The sequence below is a fragment of the Elephas maximus genome, chromosome 2 (assembly GCF_024166365.1).
Source record: "Elephas maximus indicus isolate mEleMax1 chromosome 2, mEleMax1 primary haplotype, whole genome shotgun sequence".
Taxonomy (NCBI): Eukaryota; Metazoa; Chordata; class Mammalia; order Proboscidea; family Elephantidae; genus Elephas; species Elephas maximus.
Window position 1 is genome coordinate 93,863,585 of NC_064820.1, and position 12,313 is coordinate 93,875,897.

The window sequence follows — 12,313 nt, forward strand, 5'->3', positions numbered from 1 at the left end:
GTAACTCCCTGTATTCCTTCCATCTTCTTTTGATGCTTTCTGCTTTGTTCAATTTTTTGCCCATAGAATTCTTCAATACTGCAACTTGAGGCTTGAATTTTTTCTTCAGTCTTTTCAGCTTGAGAAATGCTGAGTGTGTTCTTCCCTTTGGTTTTTTAACTCCAAGCCTTTGTATATTTCATTATTATATTTTACCTTTCTTCTTGAGCTGCCCTTTGAAATCTTCTGTTCAGATCTTTTCCTTCATTATTTCTTCTGTTTGCTTTAGCTACTCTGCACTCATAAGCAAGTTTCAGAGTCTCATGCGACATTCATCTTGATCTTTTCTTTCTTTCCTGTTTTTTTAAATGACCTTTTACTTTTTCATGTTTGATGTCCTTGATGTCATTCCACAACTCACCCGGTCTTTGGTTGTTAGGGTTCAGTGCGTCAAATCTATTCTTGAACGGGGTTCTAAACCTGTGCGAAGTTTATCAAGGTCATACTTTGGCTTCCATGGATTTGCTTTGCTTTTCTTCAGCTTCACCTTGAACTTACATATGAACAATTTGTAGTCTGTTCAGCAGTAGGCCCTGGCTTTGTTTTGATTGATAATATCCAGCTTCTCCATTATCTCTTTCCAAAGACATAGACAATTTGATTTCTCTGTAATCATTCTGGAAAGGTCCATGTATAGAGTTGTCATCTGTGTTATTGAAAGAAGCTATTTTTATGTCCCTAGCTATGGTACGGTTAAAACTTATAGCCACAACTCATACATGACCAAGTAGCTTAGGAGCCAGTTCTCGATTATTCAGTTATCTTTAGTTTAAAATTTAGTTTCTTTTAGTAAATATTCAGCCAAATTCAGTTCATTTCCCTTTCTCCTTCTCACCATGTTCCCTGGGGGTGACCTATGTTCATGAGGGAAGAAGCATGTGTGATGATGTGGGAAGGTGCCTGGCTCGTGGTTGCTGGTTACTACCTGTGCTAGCCTATGCTGATATATTGAATTTTGCCTGTTCTTCATTCATGGGCACTGGAATCTGCTCTAATGTCCTGGGGGGGCGGGGGGACCAATGGCCTCCAGTCAAAAGATTTGTAGAACATTGATATTTTCCTGGCCCCAGATTCCTTTGGCTTCACTGTCTTACTCTCAGACACTCAAGAATGTCTCAGGGAATGGGAGCATAAGAACTTTTTAGATCTTGTCTTAGTTACTGCTATGGATTTCATTGTGCCCCTCTCCCCCATATGTATTGGAATCCTAACTCCTATACCTGTGAATATAATCTCATTTGGGAATAAGATTCTCTTTGTTATGTTAATGAGGCCATATCAGTACTGTGTGCTCTAAACATAATCACTTCTGAGTTATGTTGTTGGTTGCTGTCTAGTTGATGCTGACTCATGGAGACCCCATGTATGCAGAGTACAATGTCTCCACGGGGTTTTCAAGGCTGTGATCTTTCAGAAGCAGATTGACAGGTCTGTATTCCGAGGTGCCTTTGGGTGAGTTTTAACTGCCAACCTTTCAGTTAGTAGTCAAGCTTTTAACTGTTATAAGGAGCAGCACAAACACAGAAACAAGCAAACACAAAAGGAGACGATAGATGACATGTGAATATCACTAAGGAACCCAGAAATACCAGGGCTATAGAAACTGAAAAAGAAAATGATCTTCCCCCAGATCCCATAGAGAAAGAGGCTTCCCCTGTAGCTGGTGCCCTGAATTCAGACTTCTAGCCTCCTAAACTGTTAGAAATAAATTTCTGCCCTTTAAAGTCACCCACTTGTGGTGTTTGTGGTGTTTCTGTTATAGAAGCACTAAAAACCCATTGCTGTCGATTCAATTCCGACTCATAGTGACCCTATTGGATAGAGTAGAACTGCCCCATGGGGTTTCCAAGGCTGTAATCTTTATGGAAACAGACTGCCACACCTTTCTCCCATGGAGTAGCTGGTGGGTTTGAACTGCTGACCTTTCGATTAGCAGCCAAGAGCTTAAGCATGTGCCACCAGGGCTCCTTACAGCACTACTAGGGAACTGTAAGATTGGCTTGGTGGAATCAGAACTCCTCATCTAACTTCACAAGGGGTAGGAGAGAGAATTAAGATCATCAGCCCAAGGCTGATTCATATGAGGTAGAGGTCAGACATACCTCCGCCCTCCAACTATTTTACCAATTCTGACACCAGCCATTCCCTCCCCCCCTCCCCACAGCAATTTTTACTTCTCTGCTGGGTTCAATAATTCTTTGCAATGGTCATGTAGAACTCACAGATCATATTCACAGTTACTGGGTTTCTTAGGGAAGTAACGCGTTATGATTCAGGATCAGGAAAGAATCGGGATACAGTTCTTTGTTTAGAACAGATTCTTGACCATGTCTGTAGGCAGGCCTCTCTCTCGGTCCCTTGGTCCTTTGGGTCCTGCTTGGGAAAGTTTTTCAAAGCTCTTTAGCTCAGCCAATAAATTTGTGGAGGTACCCAACTCTGCCAGTAAGCCTCAGCTGGAAGGTAATTAGCTCTTTTGCTCTGTGGGGTGGTGAGCCTAGCTCCAACAAGTACCTGGAGGCATCCCACTCTGCCAGCATGTCTCTTGACTGAAGGTGCTCAGTGCTGTCAGTATGTGGGTCTGCATGCCTGCTGTAGCCATCTCCCTCTCTGGGTCAGGAAACCCACTGCACCATCTTGCGTAGATCTCCTAGTTCTGCTGCTGCTGTTTCTCTGCCACAACCTCTCGCCATCTCCAGTGTTACACCTTTCTGTCTTCCGGGTCTAGGAAGTTCTTAGCAAAAGGACCCTGGCTCCAAAGGACACGCACCTTCTTGATTCTTCTCCCCGATGGCAATGAGTTCCCCCTTATCCACTCTGGGATGGCTCATTTTAAGCCTAATGAGATGGAAAAACTGACCAATCCCATAATTAGGATTCCATACACCTTATTTGCATGGTCCCACCACTCAAGGGTTCCATGTACCTTATTTGTATTATTAGCAAGCTGTCCAGTCACCTTGGTGGGTCACCAGTACTTTATTTGCATAGTCCTGCACAACTATTTTGTGGGAGTTACAAGACCATGCATGGGTAGAAAGGCCACACTAAGTAATTCATTGCACCAAAGGAACTAATACAGAATTTGGTACTGGAAAGCGAGTTGATGCTCCAACAAAGACCTAAAATATGCAATGGTTTTTCAATTGGCATGGTTCCAAGGGGAGGTCCTTCTTTGTCTGATGTCATGTAATCAATCTGTAGATATCCAAGAAAATATTTTGATCAGATCTATAACCCTAATACTATCTGAAGTAGCCCTTGTGTCAAATTAGAAAAAAAAAACAAAACTAAATTATGACTCCAAATCTAAAGATATTTTTACTTTGGCACATTGTCTAATTTTCAAGGAATTTTTACTTGATTGGCTTATTAAAGACAACTAATCTAGAATAGTTGGATGGACTCTCTTTTGATTCAAAAACAAAACAGGCAAATTGATAGTCCATGTAGCCTCATAGCCACAAATATTTTGTTCTTATGAAAAGAATGTATAATTCTTTCTTGAAAGTTGCTGAGGTATTTGACTCACTAAAATCCTGTGGAAATGAGTACTATAGATTTATTAGACACTCCATAGAAATGTATTTCCTTTGTGTTTTAAATTAGTTGCATTTTAATGTCATTGAACAAGCCCTTGCTCTTGTTTCCATTTGTGGTCTTGCATCCAGTGGGAATTTACAGGGCTCAGATTTATTTAAATTATGCTGATGTATTTGATCTTTCAACATACAGTGCATGGTAAAAATGGGTAGCTGTCCATATCCATAAATGAAATATGAGGGTAAAGGCATACCGATAAATTCTCCACTAAATCAGGTTTAATTAGATATCAAAAAGGGATAAAGCCTGGCAAAGTTCTACCTAAGTGTTACAGAGAGATAAGATCAGAAAAAGAACATAGATATTCAAACATGCATTACAAAACACTTTCTTGAATTTTATAGATGACAAAGCAAGAAAATACTTCTAGTTCTGCCAATCCACTTGTTGAGAAGAAACCTCCTCTTCATTAATTCTTCCAATTTCACTTTACAAATAGCTTAGGAAAATCACTTTATCCACCAAACGTGTTATTAGGCTTATAAAACATCATCATTCTTGCCTGGCGTTCGACCCTTAGCATTGTAGATATATTATTACTGACCTACATTGGGCATAGCTATGTTCGTGCACTTGGAATTTGAACAGCAGTTGATACATTTCAAAGCACTATGTGTAAATCAAATGTTATGTTTAGAGCCCTGGGGTAACTTGCTAATTAAAAGAACCTCAAGAGAAAATACTCATGAAATGAAATAGTCTTTCCTAAGGTGAATAATAACCTTCTGACTTGTATTTTGTACATGTTAAATATCATTTTTATATATTGAGTTTACTCGAAGTGAGGTACATTCTTACTAGTTTCAAGTATTTGTGTACATATGCACAAAAGTACATTTCTTTGTCATAAAGGCTTATTTTGCCACTTTTCACTTTCTCCATGGGTCCGTCCACTCTCTTCCTTCTGTCTTTTTCCAAAACACCTGAGGAAGAAGAGAGAAATCACATTAAGGTAGCAGTTGGCATGGGGCAGACATGTCAGAGTATGTGGAGGAATAAATATCATGTGTCCCTCCCACCCCATTTGTTTTCCATGATCACTCCTTACCCCAGTCTCACTTTTCCTTATATTTCATATTTTGCTAAGAGCTTTTGAACGTTTCATCTATGAGTAGAGTTAGGTGTAAGTAAGGCTGCTGAAACGATGCTGGTGGTTCTTTTCCAAGTCTATTTTCTAATTTTAAAAACAAAAAGATTCTGAAAGTTAGAGGTTAAGGAACATAGTAAATGTCTTAACTTTATTAAAAATATAGTAGTAATCAGTGTTTTATGATTGAACACCTTTTAATACAAATTTTTTATTGTGTTGTCATATGCCCTCCAGTTGATTCTGACTCATAGCAACCCAATAGGACTTTACAGAAGCAAAATGCCACATCTTTCTCCCTTGCAGCAGCTGGTGGGTTCGAACCACCAACTTTCCGGTTAGCAGCTGAGTGCTTAACCATTGCGCCACCAAGGCTCCTTCTTAATACAAATTAAACACATGATATTTTAAATGTTACCAAAAGGATAAAACAAACGATACCTGTTAAAAAAACCAAAAAATCAAACCCCTTGCCGTCAAGTCGATTCTGACTCATAGCGGCCCTATAGGGCAGAGTAGAACTGCCCCATACGGTTTCCAAGGAGTGCCTGGTAGATTTGAACTGCTAACCTTTTGGTTAACAGCCGTAGCTCTTAACCACTACGCCGCCAGGGTTTCCAAATAAATGATAGCACTAAAAAAAATAATGTCTATATCCTCTAGAGATTTGTGTAGATGGTTCTTTTTACCAATTCCATTATTTCCTGTGCTTGAGAAGAATTTGAACATGTTGCTAAAGCTTCAGAGTTTCTTGTAACTGATTTAGCATGCCCTTTCTTAAGTTTCCACACCTAGGTTTAAATTTCCCTCATAGCCTGCCATTCTTTTAAACTTTCATCAGTAGTCCTGACCTCTGCAGTTTCCTCTTGTCCTTCTGATCCCCCAATTTGTCATTCAGTGTGATAGTCATCTCCTAAACCATGATGGCACCTGTCCTTCTCTCCATATCAACTAAGTAAGTATTCTCAGTACAAAGCAGATTTCAAACTTCTAAGTTTCAATTCTGTGTTAGTTTTACTTTGTTGGACTGTCAAATCCATGTTTGAGTTCCTGTTTGGAAATCCACCTCTGTTGTTGTGCTACTGTTTCCATCTCCTTCTGTCTCTTCTGGGTCCATTTTCCATCAATCACTTGCACCCCACAACACCTCTTCAGTCTTTCACCCCCTGATTCCTTTTTCCATTGCTACAAACATACTGAACACTTCCATTCTAAAATATTTCCTTCTAGCCTGCCTCCACAAATTACATACTCAGCATTCCTCTCTTTCCTTGCAAACTTGTTTAAGGCAATAGCATTTTTGTTACTCCCACTTTTCACTTCTTATTAGCCCAAGGATTCAACACTCACCTGCTCTTTTGATACCATCCTCTCAAATGTGAAAACATCTCAGTTGTTTCCTTCATTTCTCATTAATTCCCAATTTAAGAATCTCAAACATTTCTTCTTGGAAAATAATCCTCCTTTGACTTTAATACAAAGAGCCAGCCAGACAGACAGACAGGCAGATAGACAGATAAAAGAAAAGAATAGCTTCCGTTTAATTGACTGATTCAATGTTATGTACAACAGAAAGAAAAGTTGCCTAGTCCTGCACCATCCTCACAATTGTCAGCATGTTCATTGCCATCCTTGCGGCTACTGTGCTAATTCACCTCACCGAGGGTCTCCCTTGCCCTCTTTGGCCCTGTGCTTCACCAAACATGATGTCCTTTTCTAGCTTGATCCCTCTGATGATGTATCCAAAGCATGGGAATAAGACAATGTTCCGTTGTGGTCCTTAAGGTTATTGATTCACTGACTAATTTTCAGAAGGAGAGCATCAGGCCTTTCTTCCTAGTCCGTCTTAATCTGGAAGCCCCACTGAAACCTGCCCATGATTAGTGACCTTGCTGATATTTGAAATACTGGTGGCATAGCTTCTAGCATCACAGCAACACCCAAGCCACCACAGTTTGCCAAACTGACAGACTAATGATAGTTTATAAAAATAGCTAACACTAAACACTATTTTTATATATACTTTGAGTGCTTTATATATGCTAGACACTGGTTTAAAGTTTTACACATTAACTCAGATAATGCTCATAAAAAGCCTATGAGATAGGTACAATAACTACCCCCATTTCATAGGTGAAGAGACCGAGACAGAAGAGGTTAATTGCCTTCCCAAGATCATGCAGTAAATGGTGGCAGAAGGACTTGTACTCAGGCAGTCTGGTCCCAGAGACCACACCGCTGCTACCCTGTCTTTGATGTTAGCCTCTGGGTTGTCTTCCATCGATCATTCTTGTGCTGTCCTATAAAATAGATATATTCACTTTACAGTTACAGCGTTATTCATTAGTACATTCTGGAAAGAATTTCAAATAATATAGGAATATATGAAATAAAAAGTGAAAGTTCTCTATTATCCTCCCACTCAAATTCTAATGTCATTCAAGAGGAAATAGTTTGTTGTGTGTTCTTCTAAATCTTTCTGTGTATTTACTTATAAAGGTATGCAGGTATATTTAATTAAAAAAATTTTTTTTTTAAAATGGGATCATGCTATGAATGCTTTTCCATGCCCTGGCTTTCTGTGCTTGAGAACTTACGGGGGGTTGGGTTTTCATTTCATTAATACAGACCTGCGTCATTCTATTTAATGGCAGCATAATGTTCCATGATATGGAAATACTCTATCGACTGACTTTAAGGTTGTTTCCTACTTGTTTGTTATTATAAAGAATGATGCAATGAATAGCCTTGTACAGATATCTTTGTGAACGTGTAAAAAACTCTTGCAGAAGGACAAACTCCCAGAGATTGAATTGTCAGATCAAAAGTATATGTTCACTTGTGATATTGAAAAAAATTGCTAAATTTTCTTCCAAAAAGGCTGCACCAATGCAAACTCTATCAACAATGTATCAGAGATCTTGTTTTTTCCCCATAGCTTTTCTATAACTGGATATTATCAGTCTTAAGTTTTGCTTATCTCATTGGGAAAAAAAAAAGTTTATTTTCTTGTTTTAGTTTGCAACTCTTTGCTAATGATTTTAAACATATTTCTGTTTCATGTCTTTTCATGTTATTAGGCCTTTTAAATAATTTTTTCCTTTGTCATTTCCTTATTAATTAATAGGAGCTAGTTGGCGCAAATGGTTAAGCTACTCCACTGCTAGCTGAAATGTTAGAGGTTTGAATGCACCCAGAGGCTCCTCAGAAGACAGGCCTGGCAATCTGCTTCTGAAAGGTCACGGCCTTAAAAACCCAGTGGAGCAGTTTTACTCTGCATACATGGGGTTGTCATGAGTCAGAATCAACTTGACAGCAACTAACAATAACAACAAGTTATAAGTTATTCGTAAATCCTAGTATAATTATTATATTTATTGCATCTATCTTAATTTTTGTTGTTTTCTTTTTCTGCTTGTAGAGAGTTAACATACCTACTAACAGTTAATCCATTTGTTATCAATATGCTTTTTTTTTGAATAAAGGCATTTAAGCTTCAAATTTTCCTCTCAATTTTATCTTGTCCACATGACACAGATTTGGGACATAGCCCCCTTTCATTGCCACTCACTTCTAAACATTATTTATTTTCATTTTTAACTTTCTTTTTAATCTAAGAGTTATTTGGAGGGGTGTTTACATTTTTTTCCCCAAAGAAGATTAATAAAATTATGTATATACACATACACACACACACACACACACAAAAGGAGCCCCGGTGACACAATGGTTAAGCATTCAGCTGCTAACTGAAAGATTGGTGGCTTGAACCCAACCAGGGGTTCCACAGAAGAAAGACCTGGCAATCTGCTCCTGTAAAGAGTAAAGCCTATGGGGCAGTTCTATTGCAGTTATGTTCTGTGACATAGCATCCCTATTAGTAGAAAATCGACTTGATGGCACCTAAGAACAACACCGTACACACATCTGTGTGTTTTATATTTATGTACACATTTTTCTAAAATTAGTTCTGTTACTTCAGTTAAATGTTGATTCAATAGTTTGTTTCAGTAACAATAATAAGATTCTGTATAAATGTCTCCTCATGACATCTAGTAATCAGAATCAGCTTTCTGTTTCACATGAAGATTGAGAGAAGCTGAGTAAGGAAGGAGAGTGGTAGTAGGCAGTGGCATACCTAGTTATTTGACCCCAGAGCAGATCATTGTACACACCTTCTTTCCTTTATATAACAAAATTATTTTCAGTAAAAATCATAAAATTAAATGACTATATTTCATGTTGGAACTAAAATTTGCACTTATCAAACAAAAATATTATCCCTTGCTGCTGGCACACTGTGCCAGTCTTCAATGTTTTAAACACAAATAAAAACTGCATGTGGTGGCAAAAGATGACAGATTCGAGGTAACTCAAGGTTTGTTCCTTTGTCTTTACAATCACTAAAATATCTGTTTATTTTGAATCTACCGTTTAAAGGCAGGAATAGGCATTACCTCAGGGGGCTGAGACACCAACAGCACTGCAAGGAAGTCAAAAGGTCTGGAACCTCGGAGCTTACTCTCCGAATAAAATGCATGTAGCTGAATTCACGTATGTATGGGGGTGTCCTCTTAACACCTACGGAGAATATTGTATTTATTAGCAGATAAGTAACAAAATTGTGCTAATTTGAAGCCTACATATATATTATAAAAACTCAGCCATAACTGCAACGTTTATTTAAAAACATCAACAATTTTTTTTTTTTTTGGATGGAATAAACTTTACCACTAACATTGTTCAGAATTGCTGGCATATGATGATAAAAAACAGACCAAGTCTGAGTAGGTTTTATTACTATGTGGAAATTCTCTACAGACAATAACCAAAAAAACCAAACCCGCTGCCGTCGAGTCGTTTCCGACTCATAGCGATCCTACATCCCGTTATTGTTTACACCTGGGAGATCTACTCCTACTGAGTGAAGGAGAAGGGAGAAAACAAACACACAACCAACAAAACAGCAACAGAGACCGGAGGGCTTTTCAGTGAAGGTACCAAATACTAGTCTGCTTTGAAGAGAGGTAAAAGAGGCAAAATCTGCACCATGGTCTTCAGCAATGTTTTAGCACATTTTCAAAAACTTTGACAGCATAACCATATCAATAAATGTCCATATCAACCTGGCACTTCAGTTAAACACCAAGTAATTGTAAACATAAATAAAATTCAGCTTAAGGAAATTTAGTGGTGCAGTGGTTAAGTGCTGACCGCTAACAGAAAAATCCACCAGGCTCAGTGGGGAAATGATGTGGCAGTCTGTTTCAGTAAAGATTTACAGCCTTGGAAACTCCCCGGGGTGGTTTTACTAGAAAATATTTTACTACGCATTCCTTGCAGAGATAAACCCTTCTTCTCCTACACTTCTTTATTACTATTTTTAACTTTTTAAGATAGAATACCTACATCAAATATTTGCTATTGGTGAGGGAATTATCTAAAGGACTTGAAAAAAATCCATGTTTTAAAGTACCATAAAATTAGTCACTAAAATCCATCAAAATTTATTTTTTGGCCTTAAAGAAACTTGAAAACTTCTTAAAAACAAAAACAAATGAGAGAGGGGAAAAAAAGCCCATGAGATAGAATCTGCATTCTTGAAGAAAGATAAAAACAAGTGTTAGTTATTCTTAGTGAAAGGAGCCCTGGTGGAGCAGTGGTTAAGCACTTGGCTGTTAATCAAAATGTTGGCAGTTTGAACCCACCAGTAGCTCTGCTCTAGGGGAGAAAGATGTGAGAGAAAGAATCTGCTTCTGTAAAGATTCACAGCCTTGGAAACCCTATGGGGGCAGTTCTACTTTGTCCTGTAGGGTCCTTATGAGTTGGAAGCTACAGGACAACACAGTGTTTTTTCCGGGTTTTTATTCTTAGTGACCGAGGGATTTTGGAGGGATAGGAATGAGCAGAAGTAGGACAGCCCGAGGTGAGACTTCCTTTGGGAGCGATGATTCACTGGTTTCCGCCTTCCAAATCCGAATCACTGTTTTCATCCTGGGTGACTGAAATCCATAATATAAGTTTTTCAGGTAACAATTGCATGATGATTGTAGAGTCATTATACATTTCTTTACTCATTATTTTCCAATTCTGTGATTGCATCATCCAAAGATTCTCTGTCCGTTTGCAGCCACCATCAGATTTAAGAACTTTATATGGTAGAGTCTGGAAAAATTGTGAGAACTAAGCTTAACCAGTTTAATCAGTCGCACTGTCACTGACAACTTTACAAGTCCTCATGAGTTCCATGAAATTACCATCCTGTCTTGCTGTGGCATATTTAGCTAGATGCCCATTGTGAGTTCCTTGCATTATGTAGCAGAGAGATTTACTTCTCCAGTGTTTGCATGTTGAAATAAGACATTTACTAGTGTGTCTAGAATGTCATATTCGATTTTAGATTTGTTTTGTGTGGTTTTAACCATTTGACACTTTCCAGAATTATTTCGTTTTTTTCTCATTCTTTGCTTTTGTTTTTCTTTCTGTGCAGTGCACCTGCAGAAGGCTCTCCAAACTCCAGTCATATATTTCTATGCACTTAAAATCTACTCAACAGCAACTAGGTTGGTTTTGGTTTAAAAACAGACCGCTTTCTCTGGCTGCCAACTTCACATCGATTCTTATTCTTTTCTTTTGTGATTCCATGATATCTTTGTAACGCTAAGCCAGTTGTGCCTACTTCACCTGGTATGCCAGATACTTCTGGTTGTCCACAGTATTCACAACACTGATAGAATTTTTGAGCCTTAGTAATACCTGGCTGACTTTTATAAATGATCTCTGTTACAAAAAAAAAAAGTGTATTCTGTGCTTTTTTTAAACAGTAATATGCAAAACCATATTTCAACAAATCTAAGAAGCCATTAAATGTATAAAGCACCATTATTTTATGTGCTGCTAAGAAAGAAGCTCCAGTTGCAATTGAGTTGATTCCGACTTACGGTGAACCCTCGTGGGTCAAAGTAGAACTGTGCTCCACAGGGTTTTCAATGGCTGATTTTTCAGAAGCAGATTGACAGGTCTTTGTTTGAAAAACCATAGCCAATAAAAATGCATACCATTGATTGTAAAATGCATCAGATTCCAAAAATGTTAAAATGTGAAAAGAATAACTCTTACACTGATAAAAAGGTTTTTTTATTTGATACTTTGTTCATTCAAATCTACCCCTTGCATCTTGCTTTCCTTTTAAAAATTTTAAATTAATTTTTAAAATTAGTTTTTATCCATATGTACAAATTGCAAACAAGTCAATTTGTGTTAAAAGCTTTATAACAAAAAAGAATATTCACCTGAAAATGCCACCAGTCTTCTCAATCCACATCCTCAAAGAGAACCACTTTGAGTCCTTTTAACTGGTGTGTATTTCTAAATTATAACTGTCCATAAAATCCCGTTGCTGTCGAGTAGATTCTGCCTCACAGTGACCCTATGGAAGAGACTAGAACTGCTCCATAGAATATCCAAGGAGTGGCTGGCAGCTTTGAACTGCTGATCTTTTGGTAAAAGCTGAGTTCTCAACCACTGTGCCATCAGGGTTCCAAATTATAACTATAGTATTTCCTTATTTATCAACTTTAAACATTA